The sequence below is a fragment of the Canis lupus genome, chromosome 15, assembly GCF_003254725.2.
Source record: "Canis lupus dingo isolate Sandy chromosome 15, ASM325472v2, whole genome shotgun sequence".
NCBI classification, from domain to species: Eukaryota; Metazoa; Chordata; class Mammalia; order Carnivora; family Canidae; genus Canis; species Canis lupus.
Window position 1 is genome coordinate 39,763,693 of NC_064257.1, and position 26,273 is coordinate 39,789,965.

At 43.3% G+C, this 26,273-nt stretch overlaps 1 protein-coding gene across 1 annotated transcript in view; it reads left to right on the forward strand.

The window, feature by feature from the left end:
- Nucleotides 1-2,714: 2,714 nt before the first annotated feature.
- The window catches only part of ANO4 (anoctamin 4), a 404,339-nt gene continuing 380,780 nt past the window's right edge, over nucleotides 2,715-26,273 (forward strand). The window contains exons 1-2 of the mRNA XM_035699361.2: nucleotides 2,715-2,793; nucleotides 10,218-10,469. The gene's annotated coding sequence lies outside the window, so the exon portion shown is untranslated. The remainder of the gene's footprint in view (nucleotides 2,794-10,217; nucleotides 10,470-26,273) is intronic.

Here is a 26,273-nt window from a genome sequence, read left to right on the forward strand (position 1 = left end):
GCTTTATTTCATTTATTTTCTTTGCTGTATGGCATTCCATTTTGTGGCTATCCTCTGTTCTCTCGAAGTACAAAATAAATCATAGCCTACACTAATTGAACACCTTGTATGTGCTACCTTACAAGGTAAGTGTCTTCATTATCTCATCATACATACAAGGAAACAGAGCTACAGATGGATGAAGTGATGTGCCCAAGGGTTAGAGCCAGGTTGTCTAATGTAGATGCTGACCCCAAAACCCACAAGATTTATTAATCTCATTCACAGTCTCAAATTTTCCCACTAGTTACCTGATTTTTTTTCTTTACCTACAATAGGGCCTTATAGGATTAAATAGATATTTAGACCCTATCCTCAAAAAACTCTAGCATTTTAATTTTAATTCCTATAGAGGGGAAGCACCTTCTGTTACATAGAATGCAGTAACTTGTGCTATAATTGCCACAAGTCTTTATACTTTTGCCCTTTGAGTCTTTCAGAATATTGCCACCAAAATAATGCCCTAGTTTTAACATTCAGCTTTTATTCAAATTTCAGTAGTTTAACCATTAAGTTTTATTTATGGCCTCTTCCCAAGCATTCATTCCTTATTCAACATCCTGCTTCTTTGTTGATTGCCGATTTCTAAGTACACTTTTCTCCTTCATTTGTTTCCTCTTCCTCCCATGCATAGCCACTTCTAAGCTTGTGAATTTTTCTCTATATATACTTATTTATATATCACCTTTGATGCCGTTGACCTTTTCCCTTGCAGTTCTCCTCCCTTCCAAAAATCTTTTAAGGACAGATCATTAGCAAGTGGTTTACAAAGAATTAGAAATGACAACCTTAGAGCAGTTAGATATGTTTTAGGTCTGGATTTTGGTGATTCAGCCAATTCCACAAACATATACTGAATTATTTGCTAACTATGCATTTGTGTAGCCTACTTATTTGTATTAACCATATCCCATCAACCCACCCACCACCAAAAAAAAAAAGTGAGATAAGCATTATTGTCACCATTTTCAAGTAGAAACGGCCAACTGCTTGACTAATTTATGAGAGTTTATGTGCAGCAGAACGGGGCTTCAGACACAGGCCTACGGACTCCCTGCCCACTGTTCTTCCTCTGATCTCAGCCACCTCTAATGAAGGATACTAACAGAAAAGGGAAATAGTCATTTGTTTATTTCTTTTTAAATTTCATGCGTCCTTTTTTTTTTCTTTCAACGAATGAACATGTTCTAAAGATTCACCTGATGGCAGGCACAGCACTAAGTTCTGGAAATCGCAAATTGAATAGTGAGTGGCTGTGCCCTTGACAAGCCCGCGGTTTAGATGTGTGTGAACCAGTGTGGTCTTTCCTGCTCAGTGCTGGTGGGGGTGTGTCTGAGGTTCCAGAAATACCCTAGAGAGTGCGGATGCTCTGGGAATGTTTCTTAGAGGAGAATGTGGCCACATGCACTTGCTGAAATTATTTTTCCCCACATTAAAAATAGTTTTAAAATATACATTTTTTTTTAACATTTTACCTTCCTGTCTGTGGACCTACAGTGGCCTTGATGTGCCTTCTGAGGGTCCTACTACCATTTCTCTGCCCTCTGGCTCACCATCTGCTTTGTTAATGTTTCCCAACTGCTTTGAAACCATGGGCACATTAGGGATGCCTGCAGATGCTTCTCATTTCCTTCCTTCTGTCCACGTCCCTGCTGTTCTTTCCTTCTAAGGGCATTCACACACCATACCATCTTCTTGACCCCGGTCCACATCATGGTCTCATTAAAATCTGACTCTCAGAATGTTTCTGTAAACCCTTCTCTTTGAGCACAATTAGCTTAACTCCTAATAATTATTTCTTCCCCTCAAACCTTTGATTTTCACCATTTTATAGATCAGGGTTTTCCAAATATTACATAATATTCAAATAGTTCTTTTAGATCAGTTTGGTAACCATTATCGTAATGACTCTTTGTCTCTAACCTGGTAGAGTTTTATCTTAGAAAATATATATTTATTTGATATTTTAAAACCACTTGCCCTGCTGTGTTTCATACACAATTTGAAGTCATTCTGATCTCGATGTGGGCTCCATTCTAGCCTGGTGTGAGCCTGGGGCCCGGGGACCTCTCAGCCTTCCCGTCAGAGACTGGGGTGGGGCGGACGGGGGTGATGCCTACCCTGTCCTACCTCATGCGCGATGCGATGTGGAGGAGAATACTAAGATGCTGTGTCCGTGGAGTGTTTGGGTTTCTGCACCTAGAACATTTTCTGCTCACAATTTGGTGCGGGCTGTTGTACCTTCAGCCCCGAAGGGCACCGTATCACTTTTGTTGTGTCCCCAGCAGCACTTGCCCCGTGGCCCGGCTGCCCTCACTTGTCATGATTGCGGGATGATTGCGGCGGCCCCAGAAAGGAGTCTCTCTGCCTCTCAGCTTGCTTCTTCCCGTCTGTTTATATACACATGTCAAGTGTATATAAATTATATATATATATATAGTGGCGCCCAACTGAGATTGCTGTGTGGGGCAACAGTCTGGGATGTTTGTTGGGTGTTCCAAGCACCTGGCACTGAGCACTAGCTAAGCATCAATGAGCGAACTAAGGAAGGCGCCTGAGACGTCCCAGAACAGGGAGCCGGGTAGCCTACCAGCACTCATTTATTTGTGCTGTGTTCAGGGTATCTACCAGGGTGTAATCAACCTTCTGTTTTATTTTTTTTTTCAACAGACAGAGATGTGAGCAGTGGGAGTTATAACCTTTCCTCTGCGACGACAGGCAGCTACTACAGTTGTGTCAGCCAGATCACCATAGGTGAGCAATTTTGACATGTTGTTTTGTAGAACTTATTATTGCTTGGAAATGCCTGGGGTGGGGTTGCTGAGGAGGGAGTAGAAAACATATTAGCAGGGGCCTGTATTTTCAGAATCAGAGCTAATACTCAGTGAACTTACCTTGCTAGAGCACCCTCTTGTGGATTCTTACTGCTTTTGCATAGATCACAGGTAGCTCAAAAAAAAAAAAAAAAATCCCCATGTTTGCCCAACATTTCATCATTTGCTTTGATTCATTAATTTGTATATCACCTGTATTATTATGTGCTTAATTATAAAATTGATTTCCTTTTTAAGATTTGTATTCATCTATTGCTGCTATTGGCCATTAATATACATTATTTTGTTTAATTGGGACTAAATGAGGAGGGTACTATTCAAAACTCAGTAATGTGGACACCTGTAAAAAGAAAGAATAATTATGAACCCCTAGAATTTATTTAAATTATTTTTATTATTATAATGATACTTAAGTGTGTTCAAACATAAAACTAAGTATAGGAACCTTATGGCCATATTAATAGCCATACAAATCAAGTTGAATTTACAAGTAAAACTTAAAACATTGACAAGCAAAAATATTACAAATATATCACATTAATTTAATATGCTAGACATTGTTTTGCTGAGGGACAGTTACTTGTAATGCAGTGTGGTGCAGCAGCGTGGAGTCTTTGAGTTCCACTGAGTTCAGTACAGCTTTTTTGCTAGGTATTCATGATAACTCTGTTCAGTCTACTATGAAACCTCTGCAAATGCTGGTGAGGTTATTGGATTTTCCCTTGGTATGAAGGTGCCTGGCCACATCCATCTGCCTCATCTCTTACTGGGTTTACTGATTGGTGCCAACTTGATGGAAACACAAAAGCAAATCTAGGTGCTAAAATTAAGTGGTAGAACTGGGTCCACAATATGTGTCTATGACTTTTTAAATGATTAACTTTAAAATGAAAAATTAAAAAAGAAAAGTTCTTAAAAAATAAATTAAAAAAAGAAGTTCTTGTGGAGTGTTCATGGACCCTGGTTTGAAAACACTAAATAACTGGCAATCACTTCCTAAAGACATTTGTTAAGTAGAGGGAGGTTCAGAGGAGGAGGGTGACAAGATGAATACATGAATGAAAGGGATTCTGATGGTGAACAAGACGGATTTCGTGGGGCTGGGGGTCTGGTGTCATAACAGAATAAGTGGCTGTGACTTTGCTTTTGACATGGGACAGTAATGGACTTGAGAGGTGGGATATGAGCAGGTCTGGAGGTAGAGATGTGGGAGTGCTGGCAGGACTAGTCATTGACTGGCTGGGGGAAAGACAGGTGTACCTTGAGACTTTGGGTCAGGGTGACAGGGGGTCTGAGCCACCCCTAGAAATACAGCAGACAGGAAGAGGACTTGATGGCTTAGACGGTAGCTATGTCAGACTTGAGGTGCCTGAGGAGCACGTGGGAGCTTTCTCGGTGCTAAGCACTGTGCTGGGTGCTTTTTCTGTACTTACTCATTTACTCGTCACAAAAATCTTCCAGGTCAGATACTATTATTTCCCCCATTTTTTTCAGATGAGGAAACTAAATTCTAGAGAGGTTAACATGTTACAGAGGGATCCATGGGTAGGAGCAGCTGGAATTTGAACCCAGGTAATCTAGTGCCCATTGGACAATGCTCTTGCTATTTGCCACAGGCCTAGCATCCTTTCCTGGTCTTCTTGGGTTCCTAGCTCCAAGTCCAATGTATGTGGAGGTTCTCCCCACCCCCCACCAGTACCAAGCAATTTTTAGACACCAGCGGGGTTTTTGATATTTCAATTCAGTTCTGACACCAAAAATCGCCTTCATTGGTAACAAGACACCCATGTCACTTCTATGGTTCTGACACATTTTCAGCAACTGTGGATGAAGACCAGATGTATCTGGAGAATATATTTTGGTCATCTCAATGACCAAGTATCTATTTCTTCCAAGTCTTTATGTTGTACCTTGTCTAGTCAGCCTCAGCCACCATGTTAGCGTGTTATGGGTTGAACTGTGTCCCCTGAAAGTCCTAACCTCTGAATGTGACTTTATTTGGAAATGGGGTCTTTGCAGATAGAATCAAGTTAAGAAGAGACTCCATTAGGGTGGCCTTCTAATCCAGTATGGTGGGTGTAGAGGAGAAGACACATGGACACACGGGGAAAAACATTGCATGATGGTGCAGGCAGAGATTAGAGGGATGTGTGTGCAAGTCAAGGAATGCCAAGGATTGCCAGCAACCTCAGAAACTAAGAGAAAGGCATGGAACAGGCTCTCCCTAGAGGCTTCGGAAAGACCACGGCCCTGCTGACATCTTGATTTCAGACCTCTAGCCTTCAAAGCTGTGAGAAAATAAATTTGTTTTTTATAAACTGCCCAGTTTGTAGTCCTTCATCAGCAGCCCTAGATGATGATACAGCAGGTCCTCCCAGTGCAGAGGTGCCTCTGAGGGGAGGTGGGCATGACACACAGTTTTCTCAGAAGGTGATGGGGTCACCAAAAGGCTCTTTAATGTTGCTTCAGTTCCCTGACCCAAAGTGTCTGAAACCATAAGGAAATTTATTTCACATAACAGGAGGCCCAAAGGCATGTTTGTCCTTGGGACGGGTTCAGGAAGCTGCTCCATGATGTTGCCAAAGATCTCCTTCCATTTGCCTTCTGGTTGAGTTTATGTTAGTACAGCAGCCAGGTAGCTGCCATTGTTCCAGGCATTGTGTTCAGGCACAATGATCACAGGAGAGGAGCTTTGGAGCCTTCCTCGGGCTTTCCCTTGCGGAGCTGACACCTTCTCCTGAAGCCCCCACACACTGCTCCTATCCCATTGGGCAGGGGTGGATCTCACGACCCCCCCCCCACCTTGAACCCATCATTGGCAGGGGAGATGGGGAGGTAAGAGTCTCCTTGGACACGTCAGAGTTTCTGGGGAGGGAAGGGGGCAATGTCAGCTTTCCCAGTGGCTGATGGTGGGGGGGGGGGGTAGGTATGCCGAATGCCCAAAGTGGGCCTCTGCTGGGAGGAGGGAGAGGGTGATTTTGCACTGACATCAGGCACTGTCCATGCCCCACAGTCTTTTTTTTTTAAATATTTTATTTATTTATTTGAGAGAGCAAGAGGGAGAGAGAGAGAGAATGAGCATAGGAGGGACAGTGGGAGAGGGAGAAGCAGCTCCCTGCTTAGCAGGGAGCCCAAGGCAGGGCTCCATCCCAGGACCTGAGCCAGAGGCAGGGCCTAACCCACCGAGCCACCCGGGCACCCCCCCACTTCCCACCATCTCTCTGGTACAAAGAACTTTAGCAATATTTATAGCAAAAGAAGAAAATAATGAACAGCTTTAGTTAGACTTGAAGTTCTAGGGGGAGGACGGATCTCTGGGTCACACAGCAGTTTCTTTTTTTAAAAGTTCTTTTTGTTCTCTTTCATCTCCTGCACCTGGGTTCTTCTCTTACTCAATACTTACTCATCCATTTCATTTAAGAAAATAGCATTCCTGTGGGCTTCCTGTGAATACAAGAGCCCATGTTCTGTCCAAAGAAGTGTTGGCGAACAAACAAAACAACAGCTAAGGAACAATAACAATGACGACAAAGACAACTGGGAACAGAAGAAGACTCCTTCTGGAATCCATGTATTCATGAGACATGGACAACTCCTCATGTTCTGATGGTGAACTCTGATTCTACCCATGTGTGAGAGATTTTAAAACATCAGAGTTAATGAACAGCTTTTTCTAAAACAGCTTACAGTTTTGAATGTTCCTTATATGTCTCCTTTCACAATTTTGGGTGAGATGTTGACCTAGAACTCCCAGGGACCTGAAACCCCTGCTCCGACCCCACTCCCTCCCCACCCCCCGCCCAGGGACAGGTTGATGGATGAGGGACAATGGCTTGGCTGCCAATGTGACATTTCTGTTACTTGGCTCTTGGACATTTGGACGCCAGCTGTTCCCCTGGATGGTTGGTTACCCCTTCAAAATACTTTGACCTCATTGCAAATCCAGGCTGGTATGTTTATATTCCATTATAATCATGCAGATATTATCATATAGTTAATTTCTATCAATAGCATGGTTTAAAATTTTTGCTAAAGAACTCCATTTCTGAAGGAAATGATGTGGTCATTTTCTAAACAAAAAAAGGGGGGGAGGAGCTTGTTAGCTATGTGAACAATGTCTTTTCAAATCAACGATACATGATAAGTCAGCTATCCTTTTATTAAAGAAATGGTAAAATCTGGAATTATGGAGAATCCAGATTTCCCTGGGACTTTTACACATGACACTTCTGTGCTGTGCTCTATTTGGTATCATGACTCCAGAGAGGAGCTTGGGAATGTGGAAAGGGAAAGAGGAGTTTGAGCACATTTCCGAATGAAGCAACAGGCAAGGGAAAAACATGGTCTGATAGTCACTCTACTGTAAAAGGGTTCCCTGGTAACGCCTCTTCAAGTTTTTAATACAAACATAATGAAAGCCAAGTTAAATGGAGAATCCTGGAATTTCATTTCTAGGGCCCAGTGAGCTCTGGGAAAGTATTGATCACACAACAAATTTGCATCCGCGGTTTAGTCCAGCAAGCATGACCAGGGCAGCCCTGGGCTCGGGAGCATTCGGTTCAGAGTTCCAAGCCCTGAGAATCTGTGTTCCTGTTGGCCATCACTGGAGGCCCTGGGGCCCTTACTCAGGAGGGATGCACTCACCTTCATCACCACTCTGTTCCACATCCTAGAACTCACCTCTTAGGAAGGCGACTTACCCAGAAGAGTCCAAACAATCCGATAGGCCAATTCTCAAGTGTGTCACCATTTCCCTTTCCTCTAGCATTCTTGTCCATTGGGATTGGTCTGTGAAAAGTTGTTCAGGAAGGAATAAACAATATGAGGGTGATTTGTAGGGGGATGGGCCCCGTTTCAAGGCCCCCTGGAACCCCTCTTGCCACTTGCTCTCTTCACACCCATGTTGTCTTCAGTGAGCCTGGGCTTGAATCTTGACTGTTACTTCTGTGGAGCTTTGCTCTTGGAGAAGTAATAATGTCCTTTGGCCTCAGTTTCCTTATCTGTCAAATGAGAATATTAGTATCTGCCTGACAAGGTTATTGTGAGGTTTGAATGAGGTGGTGCTGGTAGTCCCTTAGGATGATGCCGGTAAGTGTTAGGCAGTATTAACATTTTTAGTGGATTTATTATTTTGTGCCAGCGAAATATTATTTGTTTCTAGGCCTCACCCATGACTTCTATGTGGGTAACTGCTAGATTTATAGCTCTGGTCCTATTTCTCTTAATCCTCATTTCCAAATTTTTTCCCCCAGCTACCTTCCAGATATTTCCACACAGATACTTCCACTGAAACTCAAACTCCTCGTGTCTAAAAACACAGCCAACCTTACTCAGCCCTTGCAAGGCCAGTCGTTCTGACTGCCATGGTGAGGATGAGGAAATTCTGTTTGCCGCAAGTCTTCTCAGACATCTTGCTAGGGAGGGACAGACCTACCTGGTAGCCCTGAGCTCCTTTCTTTAGTCCACGTCATGTATCTCTTTGGACTTCTTCTCCTTTTCTCCTGTCCACACTTACATTCGGTCCCTTGAGAATGCCTCCCTAGCCTCTCCTTTACAGCTTGCTGCATCTACAGCTTGTTGCATCATCTCCTGGCTGCTGGCATCTAGGAACCCAGTGAACAGTGGAATCTACTGGGTGCCAGCTCTGAGCCCAGCTTTGTGTTAGGTACTAGTGGGAGAGGAGGGAGGAAAAGAGCCAAACGGACTTTGGGAGAGAGTTTCAAAGACAACTGACACACCGTCAAACCTTGAGGGAGGTTCGGTTCATGAGGGATCCAGGCATAGATAAAATAAAAGACTTGGCTGTAAAATGTAGGCAGGGATTGTTTGACCTGTACCCTGTTCCCGCATTTCCAGTGCAGTGTGGGTGGGTTGCCCCTGACACCATGGTTCAGGCTGTAGAATCTACACAGGTGTCCTCCCTTGTTACCTCTTCTGGGCTTCCTTGATTCCTCGACCCACCCTCCCCAGTTCAGACTTTCTTTTCTGACACCTCCAGTCCCCACGTCACCAGCACTCTTGAGTGGCCGTTCCTTCATAAAGGCTTCAAAAACCTTGGGGGTGACAGGGGAGGCCTCCCAGGAGAGATACCCACCCAGAGTGAGAAGGGACAGATTCTGGCTACTTCTGCTGCCATTCGATGATGGGATCCTCAGCTCACAAACTTTCAGGGATATTGTTTTGCTTGCCAAAAAATTCTGTTTTCTTACATTGGCATTTAAGACCCTCAACCCTGTATATCAACCTACCTTTCCATCTTTGCTTTTTATTTCCCTTCCAGATTAAACTCCTATTCCTAAATTCTCTACCCAGGTTGCAAATATAAAGGCTTGGAGAAGTCAGGAATGGAAGATAAATGAGGGAAGTGGGCTGGAACTAAGAAATTAGGGAGTGATGGGAACTGCGGCCCACTGCAATTCCCTCCGTTCCATGCACTCGAAGAGGGGAGCTGCTGTGGTCACTCTGGCCAACACTTGCCATCTGGGAATGGGGTCCCGTGTTGCTTGTCTTTAGGAGAAGATCAAGAGAGATGTTTCAAGAGAAGCCAGAAAGCTGGATTCTCTTAAGGACTTTCTAGATTTTTATTGTTGTTAATTTGAATTTGCATTTTATTTCCAGTTAAGGCAAGCACGGGCTACATAAAACATATCTGCAGAACAGATGTATCCCTCTGTCTCCTCTGGCCTCTGGGTCACAGCCCTTGCCTATAAGGCTGAGTTCATACCACCCTCTCCGTGACCTAGTCCCTCTAACTAGGAGCGCTTCCTCCCATGAGATCCTGCGGGAACTTCTCTGTACTGCTTTAAACTGTTTCTTTCAACTTACTTTGTACTGTAGTGAGTTGTGGTTTACGAGGTAGAACACAGATTTTGGAGTCAGACAGATCTGGGCTTAAATTCTGCCTCTGGCACTTACTGGCTGCTTGACCTAGGGCAAGTTGCGATCCAGTTTCCTCATCCATGGAGTTGAAATAGTAACAGTCTCCTTGTACACATGCTGTGAGGATTAGTGTCAGTTGTGCAAAGTATCTAGCACATAGTAGGCCCTCAGTAATTTTTTTTTCATTATGAACATCATACTTATCTCCTTTATGGGACTCTGAGTTCCTTATGGGCAACAACTACACAGTTGCACATGGTATGCACTTACTAAACGTATGTTGAGTGGTGAACACAACCCATTAAGTGTGACGATCCCTGTCTGCTTATTAGTAACATGCATCCTTATCTCAAGTCTCAAGTGGTGTTCAATTTGAGTCATAGCTCAGATTTTTGGGAAATACAGAAACAGATAAGGTAGGAGGCTTTGCTTGCTGCTTCTAACCTGATGTGTTTGTCTCTCCAGGTTATGATGTTGCTGGGCCTGTTGCAATTGGGCTCACCCACTGGAAAAATCCATATGCACAAGGCAGACCCACCCTCCCATCAGATCTGCCTCTCTTCATCTCCAAAGATGCAGGCATCCCTGTGTACCATCGATCCTTCACCCACAGGACTGAGCTGGCCACACCTCTATCTTGCCCAGCCTCACTGTCCATCACTCCAGTGCCTTCTTACAGCAGCAGCAGCCAGGAAACCCTCAGTCAAGACACGACAGGTAAGAGTGTTGGCTCTCTGATGGAGATTCAGAGCTTGCACTTACAGGTTCCTTCACGCATTTCCCTGAACAAACTGCATCTGCATTTCTGCTTGTACAATGCTGTGGACTCTGACAATTCCCCTGTATTCACTGGCCCTTGGTAGCTTGACCATACCAGGGGGAAGGTTAGATGTGTTTAGGAATATTTGACCACGGTGTTGGTTCTATTGGGTAAACATCATCTGGAAATCAACTCCCCATCAGAATTCTGAGTTTTGTCATATGAATTTTTGTTTGATGTCTTTAATTCTCTGTTTAGTGATGAGGCATCTTTCATGGACTACACTCTAGTCTTCAGAAACATCATTTTTGAATACCTTAGTTACTAGCAAGTCGTGCTGTGCCACCACATTGCTCTTTGTCAGGGCTTTGCTAACTGCTGCCTGTCAGCCAAATCTGAGCTGTCCACCTGTTATTTGTGTGGCTCAAGAACTAGGAATAGGTTTTACTTTTTAAAAAATGATTGGTGTCATCGTTCATTCATTAAGTCTGACTTAGTATTGATTGTAGCTGCTATAACAATACCCGGACCAGGTGGTCTATAAACAACAGAAACTTATTTATCACAGTCGTGGAGGCTGGAGGTTTAAGATCAGGGTGCCAGCGGGGCCAGGTGAGGGCCCTTGGTCAGGTCTTAGACTTCTTATGTTATCCTCCTACGGTGGAAGGGGCGAGGGATCTTTGTGAGGTCCCTTTTATGAGAACACTAATCTTATTCTTGCAGGCTCCACCCTCATGACCTAAACATCTTCTTTTTTTTTTTTTTTGACCTAAACATCTTCTGAAGGCCCCATCTCCTTAATACCATCACCTCAGGTATTAGGATCTCAACATACGAATTTGGGGGATGAGGGGATAAATATTCAGACCATAAGCTGGAAAAAAAAGAATCATGATATTTGGAGACATATGTAAATTATGTGAAATTTAGATTTCACTGTTCATTATAAAGTTGTATTGGGACATAGCCACATTCATTTATGTATTATTGTTTCTGGTGGTTTTTAGTGACAATGGCCCAATTGAGTAATTATGACAGAGCCTGTATGGCCCGCAAAGCCTAAGATATTTACAGTCCGGCCCTTTGCAGAAAAATGTTTGCCAGCCGCCGATCTGTGGGATCTCCGGGAGTCATGACTTAAACAGCCAGGGCAAGAAAAATGCTCACGACACATTGCCTTAAAATGTATAACTTACCTTGCACTTTAGATGAGTTAAAGAATGCTTTATGCAAGGATAACCCGTTGTTTTTATTTCTAAAGTCTCACTTGGCACTTTAAATTATGAAAAACCTCTCCTGCCACATTTTTCTCCTGTAGATATAGCACTTAGAAGTAATGGCTTAGTCGGACAAATCCAACGGGTAATCTCCGTTCTGGAATATAAATCTATGAAGTTGACAATGCGACATTCAGGATGACACTGAACAGCTCATAGATGCCGCCATCTGGAGGTGAGATGCTGATGTTGCAGAAGTTCGGGATTGTCAAAAGCCACGTCTGAAACAGGAGACTGCAGGCTCCCCTAAATGTGCAGGATCTCCACCGACTTGTTAACGATGCACATTCTCGCCCCCCCCCGGCCCCCTCCGGGGAGGCTGTGTCCATGGCAGGGAGTAAGCTTCAGCAGTCTGTGTTCTGCAGGCCACCCTCTCCGGAGAGTTTGGTTTCTGAGGTTTCTCTAGATGCCTTGGGGTTCCCTTCGGTTAAGTGGCTAGATGGTCTTGCCTGGCTTGTTAAGGGACATTTGCATACACGAACTGTCTTTCCAGGCCTAACTGAGGACTGATTTAAGAGTAGAAAAACCACGCTCTGGGTTGAACTTCAAAATTTCCTGGGTCTTGATGTAATTGTGAATGAAAAAGGACTCTGTGCTTACTTTAAAAGCTTAATAAAGTCTGAAGTTAAAAAAACTGCAGTGCTGCTTTTGGCCAGGGTAGCTGCAGGGTTCTGGCATTTCTTTGGCAAAGAGGAGCATGAACTGGCAGCTGCCAGATTAACATTTTATCACGTTTCTCCACAAGTTGACTTTTTCTTTCCACAGAGTGCCATCCTCAGAAGCGATCCAATTTCTAGAGGAGGTTTCTATTTTTAACTCGCAGATTTTCAAAAACAAATTAAAAGCCCATAGTTTTCTTCGTTCCTGGGAACTTTCCATTAGCAATAAAATTCTGGATTTTTTCCCCACCCAATTGTTTATTATTATTTTTATTTCTATGCTTATAAAGTTATCCTCAGCATTTACAGATATATTAAATGAGCATGTAGTATTTTATTATAGAAAATTAAAGATGCTAGTATAGCTTCTGTAAGTCTCAATTTTGATTATATGTAATCAAAATATATTTGTTTGATTTTTTACAACAATTTATTGATTTTAATACATATTTCTGTGTGAATGCATCCAGTTTCCTTTCTCCTTACTTTCTTTTTTCTTTTTTAATAAGGTTGATGTTATTATTTGTTTATATTTTAGTTTTTGCTTCCCTTGCTAGTTTGAAGAAACCTCTAGGGTGAGACAAGTGGTTCCACTACACCAGAATTTCCTAAAGATTCCAGGCTGTGCCAGCTATCCCTTCACATTTCTAAGCCATCTCTCTTCTGCAAGGCTGTAGGTCTGATGTTGGAGGAGCCAACCCATTTTAGTCACAAAATCACTTTACACTTCTCTCTTGATTGTCGGAGTTTTCTTATGCTTAAGAATTTCTCCAAACATATTTAAAAATAATGTTTCCATTTAATAAACCCACTCTACAATTCTAGAAGCAACTAAAAAGACACAAAATGACTAGAGTTTCTGGAATTCTCCTTTTACTGAGCTCTGTTTACTCTTGCCATCATCCTGTGCCATCATCCTTTCCCATTATTGCATGACTAACTCTTACAATAGGTTCTCTAGGTTTGACTTTACCTAACCCTACTTGCCACCTTGCACAGTGAACAGCCTATGAAACTGCATGGTGGCCCTGGACATGGCACCCCTTCCTTATGGTGGAGAATGTTTTAATCAGTAAATAAATTGAGGCAGGTTAAGTTGGAAAAACAGTCTCCATTGTCTGGCTGGCTGCATCATTTTCATCCTTCTAGCCATCCATCCTCTGATACACACCGAATTCCCACTCCATGCCATGTACTGTGATAAGTCCTTGGAATACAAAAGTGATAAGGTGTCACCCCTGAGGAGCTCAAAGTCTGCCAGAGGAGACATATAAGCAAATATAGTATTTTAATTCAGTGCGGTAAGTGCTAAGATAGAAGATTTAACATTAGGTGATCACATACACATTTTTGTTATTATTTCATTAACATAGTATTAACATATAAATAATAAAGTATTAAAATATGCTATTATAAAAATATAATATGAAGATATATTCATGAAAATATATTGAGCACAAAAGATGTTACTAAATTATTTCTTCAATTAAAATAAGATGAGTTTGGGAGAACCATAGGAGGGAAGTCTGGGAACTGGCTCTGTCTCAGACATTCTGGGTAGATTTGATACCCAGTTTTTGATGATCAAGCTTTCCAACTTGCTTCACTACCAGCACATGACTTGCATTTTTGGTCACTCTCTGCCTCTAGCTGATTCTCAGTCACTCTCTCCCATTGTATTCAGTGTCCAGCAGCATGCTGATGACTCCAAAGTGCTATTGCCCTGTCTGATTTCCCTGCCAAGCTTTAAAGATGTATTTGCCTTCCAGAACTTTCAGCCTGGATGTATCCCAGACATCTCAAAATTACGTGCCACTAAAGGAACTTTCTCCTGGTAGCTCTCAGAGTTGATTTTCTTACTCTATTTAATGGTGTCACAGTCTGTCCAGACTCCTAAGCCAAGAAGTTGGTGTCCTCATGCTCAACTCTCTGCTGGCGATCTGCCTCCAGAGCCAGCTGGCTAACACATGCATTATATTTACCTGAGAAATATCTTCAATTAAGAGCATTCTCATCATCCCTAACAGAGACTAGCTCAAATTCTCATCATCTCTACCTGGACTAGTACAGCAGTCTTAAAGCCAGCCTCCCTACATCTTAATTCTTCCATGTCCACAGGGTTCACTTGTCCAAATCCATCTCTCTGTCTTTCTCTCTTCCTTCTTCCATTACTGCCCTCTCCTGCCACTTGTGAAAACTTGTGTTATTTCCCCATGGCCAACAGAATAAAGTCTAAACCCTTCATATATGGTACTTGAGGGCCTTCCTGACTAGCTTACCTGACCCCCTAACATCTCTCACCACCCTCTTCAGATGCATCCATGCAGTAGTTACATGGTATTCTTTACTGTTCCTCAAAGATTCACAATTTTGCACATGCTGTGCCATTTGTATGGATACCCTTCCTTATACTCTCCTCCTAGGAAATTTTTTTCTTCAGATGTACCTAACAGGTGACCTCCTCTGTGAATTCTTTTTTTCTCCTCAGCATATTTAATCGCTCTTTCTGTTTCCACTGGCAACTCCTATTGACATCTTGAATTCTGCTCTTGTTAGACTGCAGAATAGTTTTTGTGTGTGGCTGGCCTACTAGATGGAAAGTTCTTCTATTGAGAATTGGTGTCTTAATCATGCATTTTTTGGTCATTGTTGAGCCTGGCATATAGGAAGTGTATTTTCTATGACTGTTTCAAATGTTGATTAGACACAGTGGAAGAGACAATTAGGCCTGGAAGATAGAGCTGAAGAAATCCAAATGCAGAATAGAGAGATAGGAGGCAGAAAAACGAGAAGGAGGAGGTTGAAATATAGAAGACAGAATGAGAAAGTCCAACATGCAATGAATAGAAATCCTTTTATGGATTAAGAGAATAGAAAGAATGGAGAGACATAGAATATTAAAAAGCAACAACAATAATTTCCCAGAATTGACGAGAGATACAAATATTTTGATTCAAGAACACAATGAGTGCCAAGAAAAATAAGTAAAATTAAATCCACATATTATAAACATATTCTGGTGAGTTAGCAAAACACAGTAACAAAAATATTAGAATTCTCAGGGGAAAAAACAGATTTCTTACAAATGAGAAACAAACTGAGGGTAGACTTTCCAATAGTAGTGATAATGGCCAGAGGATAGTAGATTGATGTCTTAAAAGTACTGAAGGAAGTAACAGTCAATTCAGAATTATAAATCTAGCTAAATGATAACTGAAGAGGGAGGTCAGCTTTAAAACATTTTTCTTTTGGAAAAAGATTGGGAAAGTATACCCCATGCACCCCTAGTGAAAGGATGACTGAAAAGCCTGTTTTAGAAAAGAAGGAAATTGAACCTAGAAGGAAGGACCAAGATGAAAGAAATAATGAGGGGAAACTATATCTTTTTAATTCCAAAGGATACTCTCTAGAAGAATAGTTTTCAACCAAAACTGATTTTGTTTCTGGCGGACATTCGGCAATGTCAAGAGATGTTTTTGGTTGACCCAAGTGAGGAGGAGCTACTCGGGTGTTGGAGGCCAGGAATGCTGCTAAACATTGTGCAATGCATGCGACATGGTCACTAACTCATTGTTTCACGTTCATCATTCATTCTTCATGCTACTTCCTTCCTTCCTTTGTGTTTCTCTTCCTAGGTGTTGCACCCTGCCCTTGCAACGGGCCCTGCCATTGTGGCATTTCTAGGGCTCTGTTCTTTCTGAGGCTATCCTTGATAAAGTGTGCCTTTGGCACTTTGGATTTTCCCTTTTCTGTATTTCTTCCTGTCCTTTAAACTCTTCCTAAGTTTTATTTCATGCTGCACCTAGGCCTTTTCTCTTCTCGTGCACTTGATCAGTTTCTCAGCCTTGTCATTATTGACCGTTTTGAGCAGAGTGATTCTTTGCTGTGGGGGCTGTCCTGTGCACCGTAGAGGTTTAGCAGCATCTCTGGCCTCTATCCCTCTGGATGCTCATTATGACAACCAAAAATATCTCCAAACATTGCCAGATGTCCCTGGTGTGTGTGTGTGTGTGTGTGTGTGTGTGTGTGCGCAAAATTGTCCCCGGTTAAAAATCATTGACTTACGTCAATTGAACCTGTCCCTGTTCTTTGGAGTTCTGCTTAGTGGGAGTCAGCTGGTAACCTAATTGTTGAGAATGTATTTGTGGGTTGTAATGAGTTTGACCTTATCTTTAACAAGAGCCTTTTGCAAACTGTATCCTCATCGAATGGATATGGAGGGAATTTCTTTCCAAAGAGGGAGATCCCCCCCCCCCCTACACACACACACACACACACACACACACACACACACACATTTGGTGTCATTAAAAAAATAAGATTTATTTATTTATTAAGACAGATTGAGAGAGAGCAAGAGTGAGAGCGAGAGCGAGAGAGAGAGAGAGAAAGAGAGAGAGAGAAAGAGAGGGAGCGCAAGTGACAGCATGAGCTGGGGGAGGGGCAGAGGGAGAGAAAATCTCAAGCAGACTCCCTGCAGAGGCAGAGCCTGACAGTGGGGCTTGATCCCACAATGCTGAGATCATGAGCTGAGCTGAAACCAGGAGTCAGATGCTTACCTGTGTGAGCCACCCAGGAGCCCCAAGGTGACGCCTGTGATACTTGCCTGCTGGCTCCCACTTTATAGCCCTCTGAGGTGATGTCATAAATCAGAGCTGCTCCATTTGTGTCCAAGACCTGTGGTAATCTCCTTGCATCTCTCTACACAGGAAAAAGTGAGAACTCACACCTTTTGTGTCATGCTCTCCTCCTCCTGCCTGTCTTTTGCATGCCTCATGCCTCATCATGCCTCCCCACTTTCCCCCTAGTGGTCTCCTGGTAGATTTGGGTTTTAGAAAGAGATCCTTAGTGAATTCCAAACATTTCTTATGGATTTTAAATATGTTCCTTATGGGGCGCCTGGGTGGCTCAGTCATTTAAGTATATGCCTTGGGCTCAGGTCATGATCCCAGGGTCCTGGGATTGAGCCCTGCATCGGGCTCCCTCTTCTTGAGGTGTCTGCTTCTCCCTCTCCCACGCCTCTTCCCCTGCTCATGCATTCTCTCTCTCTCTTTCTCTCAAATAAGCAAATAAAATCTTAAAAATAAATATGTCCCTCATTTGTGAAAGGGAAGGAAGATGTAAATGACTATTCTCTGTTTCAAAGTGGTGATCACTTCCCAAGAGCCTAGCTCTTACCTGTGTACTCACAGTCTAAGCACAGCACTATGTCTCACGTGGGATGGGAGATGTTCATTTACCTTTCCTAGTGACCTCGTAAGCTTACCAGTGCTGCTTTATGTGTGAACTCTGAAAACCTGAGATACACCAGACTAAGGTGATACCATGGATTTGTCTGAAATACAGAGTACTTTAGAAGGGGCATCTATTTAATAGCATGAATTTAATTTCTTTCAACAAAATTGTGACTAGATACACTCAGAATTGATGCTGAAGGAAACAGGAGAATTTTAAATTTCAGAGGTAAGGTGCCACAAAGAGTGACCCTGCAAATTGAGCTCCTGATATGACCATGAGAGTAAAGTGACCCAGCTGGGAGATGAATAGTCTCCCTATTAGAGGTGCCAAGAGATGCCCACAGACCTGCCCCTGCTTGCATACTGTGTGACCAGTCAGACTAAATCCAGAAGCTCTGCTTGAAGTGTTAGCCCAGCTCAGTTCACGATACAGAGTAGTGGAAGGACAGCTACAGAAAACAGGACATTTTCCAAGTGATGTATTAGACATTTAACATGATTATTGATGTAGTTGGATTAATAATATTTACCTATAGGTATACAGGTAAAAGCTAGACCCTTTGTAGCTGCTCTTCATTGCATTCGTTCATGGTTTCTTTTTTTTTAAGATTTTATTTATTTATTCATGAAAGACACACAGAGAGACAGGCAGAGACACAGGGAGAGGGAGAAGCAGGCTCCCTGGGGAGCCTGATGTGGAACTCGATCCCAGGACCCCGGGATTATGCCCCGAGCCGAAGGCAGACCTCCAACCGCTGAGCAATTCAGGCGTCCCTCTATGAATCTTCTTTAATGGAGTGGGTACACACCTGCTTCTTCCTCTGCCTTAAAAATGTTCCTTTTGATTAAAAAAAAAAAGAAATATAAAAAAATAAAAAATAAAACTTCTAAAAGTTTTCACCTGAAACTCATGTGACATTGTGTGTCAACTACAATTAAAAAAAAAAAAAAAACTTCTAACAACAACAACAACAACAACAAAAAAAGGTTCCTTTTGTCAAAATGTCCCTGAAGGAGTGTTTCAATTTTTTTAAAGATTTTGTTTGTTATTTAGGGTGGGAGGGGCAGAGGAAGAGGGAAAAAGAATCTCGAGTGAGACTCCTCTCTGAGTCTGACTTGGGGCTGGATCTCAGGACTCTGAGATGACGAGCTGAGCCGAAACTAAGAGTCGGTTACGTAACTAAGCCACCAAGGTGCCAGGAGTGTTTCAATTTTAATTGTATGCTATGGAAAAGATTTCCCGGTAAGGTTTATGTGAAATGTGTGTCTGATGGTTAACCTGTATAAGTTGGGTGGTCATAACAAGTCAAACCACTTGTCCTGGTTTTTTGGAAGGTGATTTGTGGTTTTCTGGAACACTGTTTGGGTAGAAGGTATCACAATAGAAGGGCAGGCATTTGAGTGGAGGTTGGTTAGGTAAGGGGCTGATGTTCTAGGCAGTGGGTCAGCGTGCCAAGGTTGATTCCAGGGCAGCTGAGAGTAGTTGTGTCCTTCCCTTCAAGGTTCAACACTGAATGCGTTGTTCATAGAGATACTGTTGCACGAGGTAATTGGGTTCTCTCAGCTGTCACTCTGGTATTTCTAATTTTTTTTGGCATTCAGATCCAAAATCTTAACCACCATGTATATGCCACTTCTTAGAAAAACTGACATTAGTTGGGGATTCCCTGCACTTGAGGACTAAGAGGATCACTGGAAATATTCATTTGACAAGAGAATTGACTCAGAGACATAAATTGCTGAGCTCTCTTCAGAGTTCCTAATTTCCCTTTGTTCTCTTAAATTTGGCTATATTGTTCTTTTCAGAATTCAAGGCCCTGCCCTGTCATTTGATTTCTGATTCTAGCACAATCTTGTTAATTCCTTCCCTGTGTGTGGTGGTTATTTAGTTTTAGAAGATTAAAGACACCAGTGAATCAAGAAGTGATTAATGGCACATGAGGACAAAGTCAATTAAATGATGCAGCTATGAAGTTACTTGAGGATTTCTGGTATAAGAAATTGAAAAGCTTGACTTAAGGCTGTATTTAATTTGATTTGTAAAGAATAATATATTTTAGAATCAAAGGCATTCAGATGCTACAATAAAGTCATCTATTCATCTAGTTGTCTAAGCTCCTGCTACTCAAAGTGTTGTCCTCAAGAGATAAGCGGGCCTGGTTGAAACAGTCCAAAGGTGTGGATATGATGGGCATTTTAGAGATAGGTTTAATTGGACTTGTGATTAATAGATGTGGTATGTGAGTGAGTGGAGATCCTGAGTAATGCCTTAAAGTTAAAATATGATACTGAAGCTTCGGAGCTTAGACCAGAGATTCTCAAACTTTATTTTTTTTTAAGATTTCTTATTTATTAATTCATGAGAGACAGAGAGAGAGAGAGGGGCAGAGACACAGGCAGAGAGAGAAGCAGGCTCCCTAGGGGGAGCCTGACGTGGGACTCGATCCTGGGTCTCCAGGATCATGCCCTGGGCTGAAGGGAGGCGCTAAACCGCTAAGCCACCCAGGGATCCCTAGATTCTCAAACTTTAATGTGAATGAAAATCACCCGGAGAGCCAGATCCTCTTAGTAGCTGTGGAGGGATGGGGGTGAGATTCTGCATTTCTAACAAGCTCCCATGTGATGGTTGTGGAGCTTGGAATTTAGTACAAGATGCAGATAACAATATTATACCAAAGAGCATATGGTTACCAACAAGCAGGTGCTGTGAAAGGAAGGGATATTCTTGAAGAATCTTGGTAGTATTGTTTTGATCAAAACATGCCTCTGAGTTCCCCAAACCGTGCTCTGTAAAGACATTTTCTTTACCCCCAGCTTTAAGTGGAAGGTCTGCTTGGGATGGGAAAATTATTGACCTATGAGTATAAATGTTTAGACACTAAAAACCAAACAAAAAACCCAACCACCATGGTACTGACTTGAGAGGGAACTTAGTTATCTTAGTTTGGGCTCCCTGGGAAATAGATGCTGAACCAGAGATGTACATGTAAGAAGTTTATTGCGGAGAGCCCTTGGGATCAAGGTGAGTGTGTGTGTGTGTGTGTGTGTGTGTTTGTGTGTATGTGTAGGGGGGATGGAAGGGTGGAAGATTAGAGAGATGATCTGGACTGTAATGTTGCACAAAGGACTCAGCCCATCACAAAGGGAGATCCGGAGCTGGGATGACCCTACAGAATTGTCCCACCATGGGGCTTTTGGACCCTCCCATCATCGCCTGAATGCAATCTGCTGCTGGGAAGGGACTGACTTTGAGAACTTTGCTTTGAGAGCAAGGCCTCAAGAGAGGCCCAGCTGAGCACCATAGAGTGCCGACACTTTGTAGCGGCTGGGGGAGTAGGGTGGCGCAGCTGGCACCCAGCGTGTTGGCTGGTTGCAGTGAAGGAAGAGGGTACAACCGGGCAGGTGTGGGGAGGAGCTGTGGAGTTCTCCAGCCCTGGGGAAGTAAGTCCCGCAGAGCTCGGCAGGTTGGGGAGGAGACGCTGGCAGCTTGGTTGTTAGGGTGCCGAGCTGAAGTAGGTGAGGGCACTTGAGGTGTGCTCATCGGAATTCAGCAGGTGTGTTGGCACTAGCCAGACTGTAAATAATTTTGAAGGCCAAGACTGGGTAGAGGATCAGGGCTTGGTTCTGTGGAAAAAGAGGCCCAGCATCTGGGCAGATCTTCTGAGCCCTGGATTCAGGCTGGGCTGGTAGCTTTCTCCAGCAGAGGCCGCCGAAGGACCGAGGAGCCCCCCTCTGGTCCTGTTCACCTTGTCATGAGCCTCTGTGTTTGGAAACTTTGCACAGTTTTCTTCTTTTTCGGAGAATAAGGCCACCCCTGACTTATGGTTCTAGTTGGAGAGTGTAAGAGTTGGCTGAACGTCTCTCCTCAGAGGTGGTGTGATCCGTGCGTGCTCACAGCTGCCCTGCCAGGTGCCTGCTGTGTGTCGGGCACCGCGTCGGGTGCGGGGTGTGCTGTGGCAGGGCAGCCGGGCCCTTGCGGAATGGTGGGGGTGCGGGCCTGTGGGCGCTGTGGACCTTAAGGAAGGATGATAAGAATGTGTGGTCCGCTCGGTGACAGACACTAGTGGGGGTTCTCGCGGGTGGGGGGCGGCTGGCGGGGTGCAGCGCAGCCACTGGCCTGGGTGTGGCTGGGGCCTCGGTGTTGGGGGGCGGGGTGGGGGGGGTGGTTCCTGGCGGACGGTGGAGGCGGGGGCCGAGGATGCTGGTGGATCATGGAGGTGGCAGGAGGAGCGCAGAGCAGCAGGGGGCGCAGGTGCAGCAGCAGGGCCGGGAGGCCCAGCGCAGGTGCAGTGGGGGGTCCCGGGAGCCCCAGCGCAGGTGCAGCAGGGGGCGCAGGTGCAGCGGAGGGGAGGGGCACTGCAGGGCAGCCAAGGGTGAGCCCAGCCACCTGGAGGCGCAGGGGAATCCCTGCTCCCGCAGCGGGGGCGGCGGTGACTCGCCCCAAGTGCCCAAGAACCAAAGCCCACTAGGGAGTGTGACGTCAGGGTGTGTGCTCCAGACTTGGAGAGCAGGTGCAGTCCCTGAGTGTGGCAGCAGGTTGAGCGCGACCTCGAGGATGCATAGGAGCTGGTGAGGATTCTGGTGGGAACGTGGAGACCAGAAACCCGGCTTGTCTCCAGAGCTGTGTCACATATCCTGTTACCTTCATGGGATGGGATCGACCTCTTCGAGCCTTGATTTCTTCATTTGTGAAACGGTGCTTTTATGAGGTACGGTAGACAGGGGTGTTTTTAAAAATCCTAAAATGTGGGTGAAAGCCGCTATTCATTACCCTGGCCCACCGATTCCTTCTTGTCCTTCTCTTGCTGCCTCTTCAGGTTGGCTGGGCTGGGCTGCCCAGTTTCATGGCTTCTAAAATACTATTCAGCTACCTTCTCTCAGCTTATGGCTTTCAAGTTTTGTTTTTGACTCTCACCTAGAGTGAGGAATACTTTTGTATTGTGATCCTGCCCTCCCTCCATCTCCACTGAAAAAAGTTTCAAAAGACACTTAGCTTTATTATTTGTTATATTTTCTGCTATTTTTCATTCCATTCATCCCCCCCGCCCCAAAGTGCTCATTAAGATCCATTAAATTGATGTCATTCCTACTAAAGAATTGCAGCTTAGAAATTGAAAAACATTATTACCTTGAATCCTTCTGAAACCATGTAGGGGTCATAGGAACCATTTTTTCTTAGATATGTGCAAGATCTATTGTATAAGGAAACTATTTCTTTGAAGACTGATTATTAATGTTCCTTAAATCCTCCATGATGCCTGTGACAATGGGACTGTCTCAGAGCTGGATCCCACAAATGGGCTCTATGTTCTTTGAAATTTCCACAGTGAGTTAACAAAGAACTGTGGCAAAGGATCCTGCTTCCATTGACCATTATCACAATAATACTGTATATCAAGCAACCGCAAAACCTCAGTGACATACAACACTAATAAGCATTTACTTGTGCGTCTGGAATTCCGTGGCTCTGTTGATCTGGGTGGGGTTCATTCAGGGTTGGCTGACTGTTGGCCAATCTGAGCTGACCTCAGCTGGAGCAACTAGATGATTCTGCTCTGTTCCACAAGTCTTCCATACTCCAGTAAGTTAGCCCTGGTGTGCTGTCATGAAAGAGAAAGCTTTGCAAGCTTTTGCTGGCAACATACTTGCTCAGGTCCCATTGACCAAACCATGTCAAATGGCTGGGCACAGAGTTAAGAATAGGGCGGAGTGTCTCTCAGTGGGAGGCACTGCAAAGTTACATGGCAAAAGGATGTGGAATTAGGGAAGAACAAAGAATTAGAGCCAATGACACCATTTATCACAGCTTTTCTCACATACATTGTTTCCTTGACTCGAAGGAGGCCCTTTTCTCAAGTGGGTGTCAGATCTGAGTTCTTGGAGCTGAGCTTATGTTATTTGCCCAAAAGAGACATGATGCTGTCCTCCCTATACTCTGGTTATATTATCTTCCTTTTATCCAGACTTCTCATAGTAGCCCTCCTTTCCAGTGCAGTCTTAGGAAAGTAGATACTCAAAAGTTGCATGTTCTGCTAACATGAGATGTGCCGGGTATGCCTGAGTCCTCGCTGTGGGCATAATTTAGATTAAGCCACATCCCACATCATTGTTTGTATTCCTTTCCCCAAGTTATTCCTGAGAAGATATTTATGCCATTGTATTACGATATTTTGAGTTGATTTATGAAGTTGATATATGAAGTATTAGGAGTTGATTTAGATATTAGATATCTAAATGAGAGATCCTAATGAGTAAAGCTACCAATAGCCTGTGTCAAAATATTGTCTTTTGTCCCAATTTTTTCCCCTGAGACTTTTCTCTTAATTTCTAGCTGTCTACTGGACATCCTTTTCTGTTTCCATAAACATCTGTCTAAACCATTTCAGCATTCCTTGTTTCAACGACATGCATCACTATCCATCCTGTTTCTCAAAGAGTAGAAAGTCCTCTTAACCCTTCATCAACAGTACTGATCTGTCCATTCTCTTCTGAATAATGGCAGGCATCATTATTCAGCCAGAAATGACACTGTTCTTTGGTCACTTATGGAGCAGTTTCCCTGTTCAAAGCACTGGAGATTAGAGGGTCACTAAGACATGACTCCTCTTTGAAGCCCAGCATCCGTCCAAGGAAATGCATTGTCAACATGTGATTCATGATCTAACATAGAACTACAAATAAAATTTCTTCCATCCTTTCCCATATTTAGTTGTTCATCAACTTCTTACTCATTCTGCCTCAGAAATGTACCTCAAATCTACCCTTTTCTCTTTCTTCATTCTTGTGGTCACTTCCCCTACCATGGATTAAAGCTTTCTACTCCTGACTAGTGCAGAAGTGTCATGGATGGCTTCTTGGTCTTCACTCACTCACCCGTTTCTTCTATCCTTCACCAGCCACGGGCTATCATTGGCTAAACCCTCAATCCCAAGATGCCATTCCTTGGCCTGAAAACCATCAGTGGGTTTGGTACTTCTACAGTAACTGGAACATTGAATTATCCTATGACCCACGAATTCCACTCCTAGGTACATTCTCAAAAGAATTGAAAACGGGTGTTCAAAAAAAAACTTGTACACCAGTGTCTCATAGTGGCACTATTCACAATAGCCAAAAAGTATAAAGAGTCTAGATGTCCATCTACTGATGAATGGATAAAGAAAATATGGTATACTCATACAATGAGGCATTATTCATCCAGAATTAAGTACTGATAGATGCTATGGTGTAGATGAGCCTTGAAAACATTGTGTTAAGTGAAAGAAGCTGGACAGAAGAGGCCGTATATTTTATGATTCCATTTATATGAAATATCCAGAATAGGCAAACCTATAGGCACAGAAAGCAGATTAGTGGTTGCCAGGGGAAAATGAGGAGTGATTGCTTAATATATATAGGGTGTTTTTTTGGAATGCTTGAAGTTTTCTGGAACTGGATAGTGGTGTGGTTTCACACATTAGGAATATAGTAAATGTTTCTAATGATAAATTTTATGTGTTACACAAATTTAAAAAATGCAAACCTGCTTTGTTGAATATTAGTTGACCATAAAGTTGAGAGTCCACTTCTGGATTCTCTATTCTGTTCCATTGATCTATGTGCCTGTTTTTGTGCCAGTACCACACTGTCTTGATGACCACAGCTTTGTAGTACAACCTGAAATCTGGCATTGTGATGCCCCCAGCTACGGTTTTCTTTTTTAATATTCCCCTGGCTATTTGGGGTCTTTTCTGATTCCACACAAATCTTAAGATGATTTGTTCCAACTCTCTGAAGAAAGTCCATGGTATTTTGATAGGGATTGCATTAAATGTGTACATTGCCCTGGGTAACTGACCTGTCAGATAAAGGGCTAGTATCCAAGATCTATAAAAAACTTATTAAACTCAACAGCAAAGAAACAAACAATCCAATCATGAAATGGGCAAAAGACATGAACAGAAATCTCACAGAGGAAGACATAGACATGGCCAACAAGCATATGAGAAAATGCTCCGCATCACTGGCCATCAGGGAAATACCAATCAAAACCACAATTAGATGCTACCTCACACCAGTGAGAATGGGGAAAATTAACAAGGCAGGAAACAACAAACGTTGGAGAGGATGTGGAGAAAGGGGAACCCTCTTGCACTGTTGGTGGGAATGTGAACTGGTACAGCCACTCTGGAAGACTGTGTGGAGGTTCCTCAAAGAGTTAAAAATAGAACTACTCTATGACCCAGCAATCGCACTGCTGGGGATTTACCCCAAAGATACAGCGGCAGTGAAACGCCGGGACACCTGCCAATATAACCGATGTTTGTAGCAGCAATGTCCACAATAGCCAAACTGTGGAAAGAGCCTCAGTGTCCATCAAAAGATGAATGGATAAAGATGTGGTCTATGTATACAATGGAATATTACTCAGCCATTAGAAACGACAAATACCCACTATTTGCTTCGACATGGAGGGACCTGGAAGGTATTATGCAGAGTGAAATAAGTCAATGGGAAAAGGACAAATATTATATGGTCTCATTCATTTGGGGGATATAAAAAATAGTGAAAGAGAATAAGGGAAAGGAGAGAAAATGAGTGAAAATATC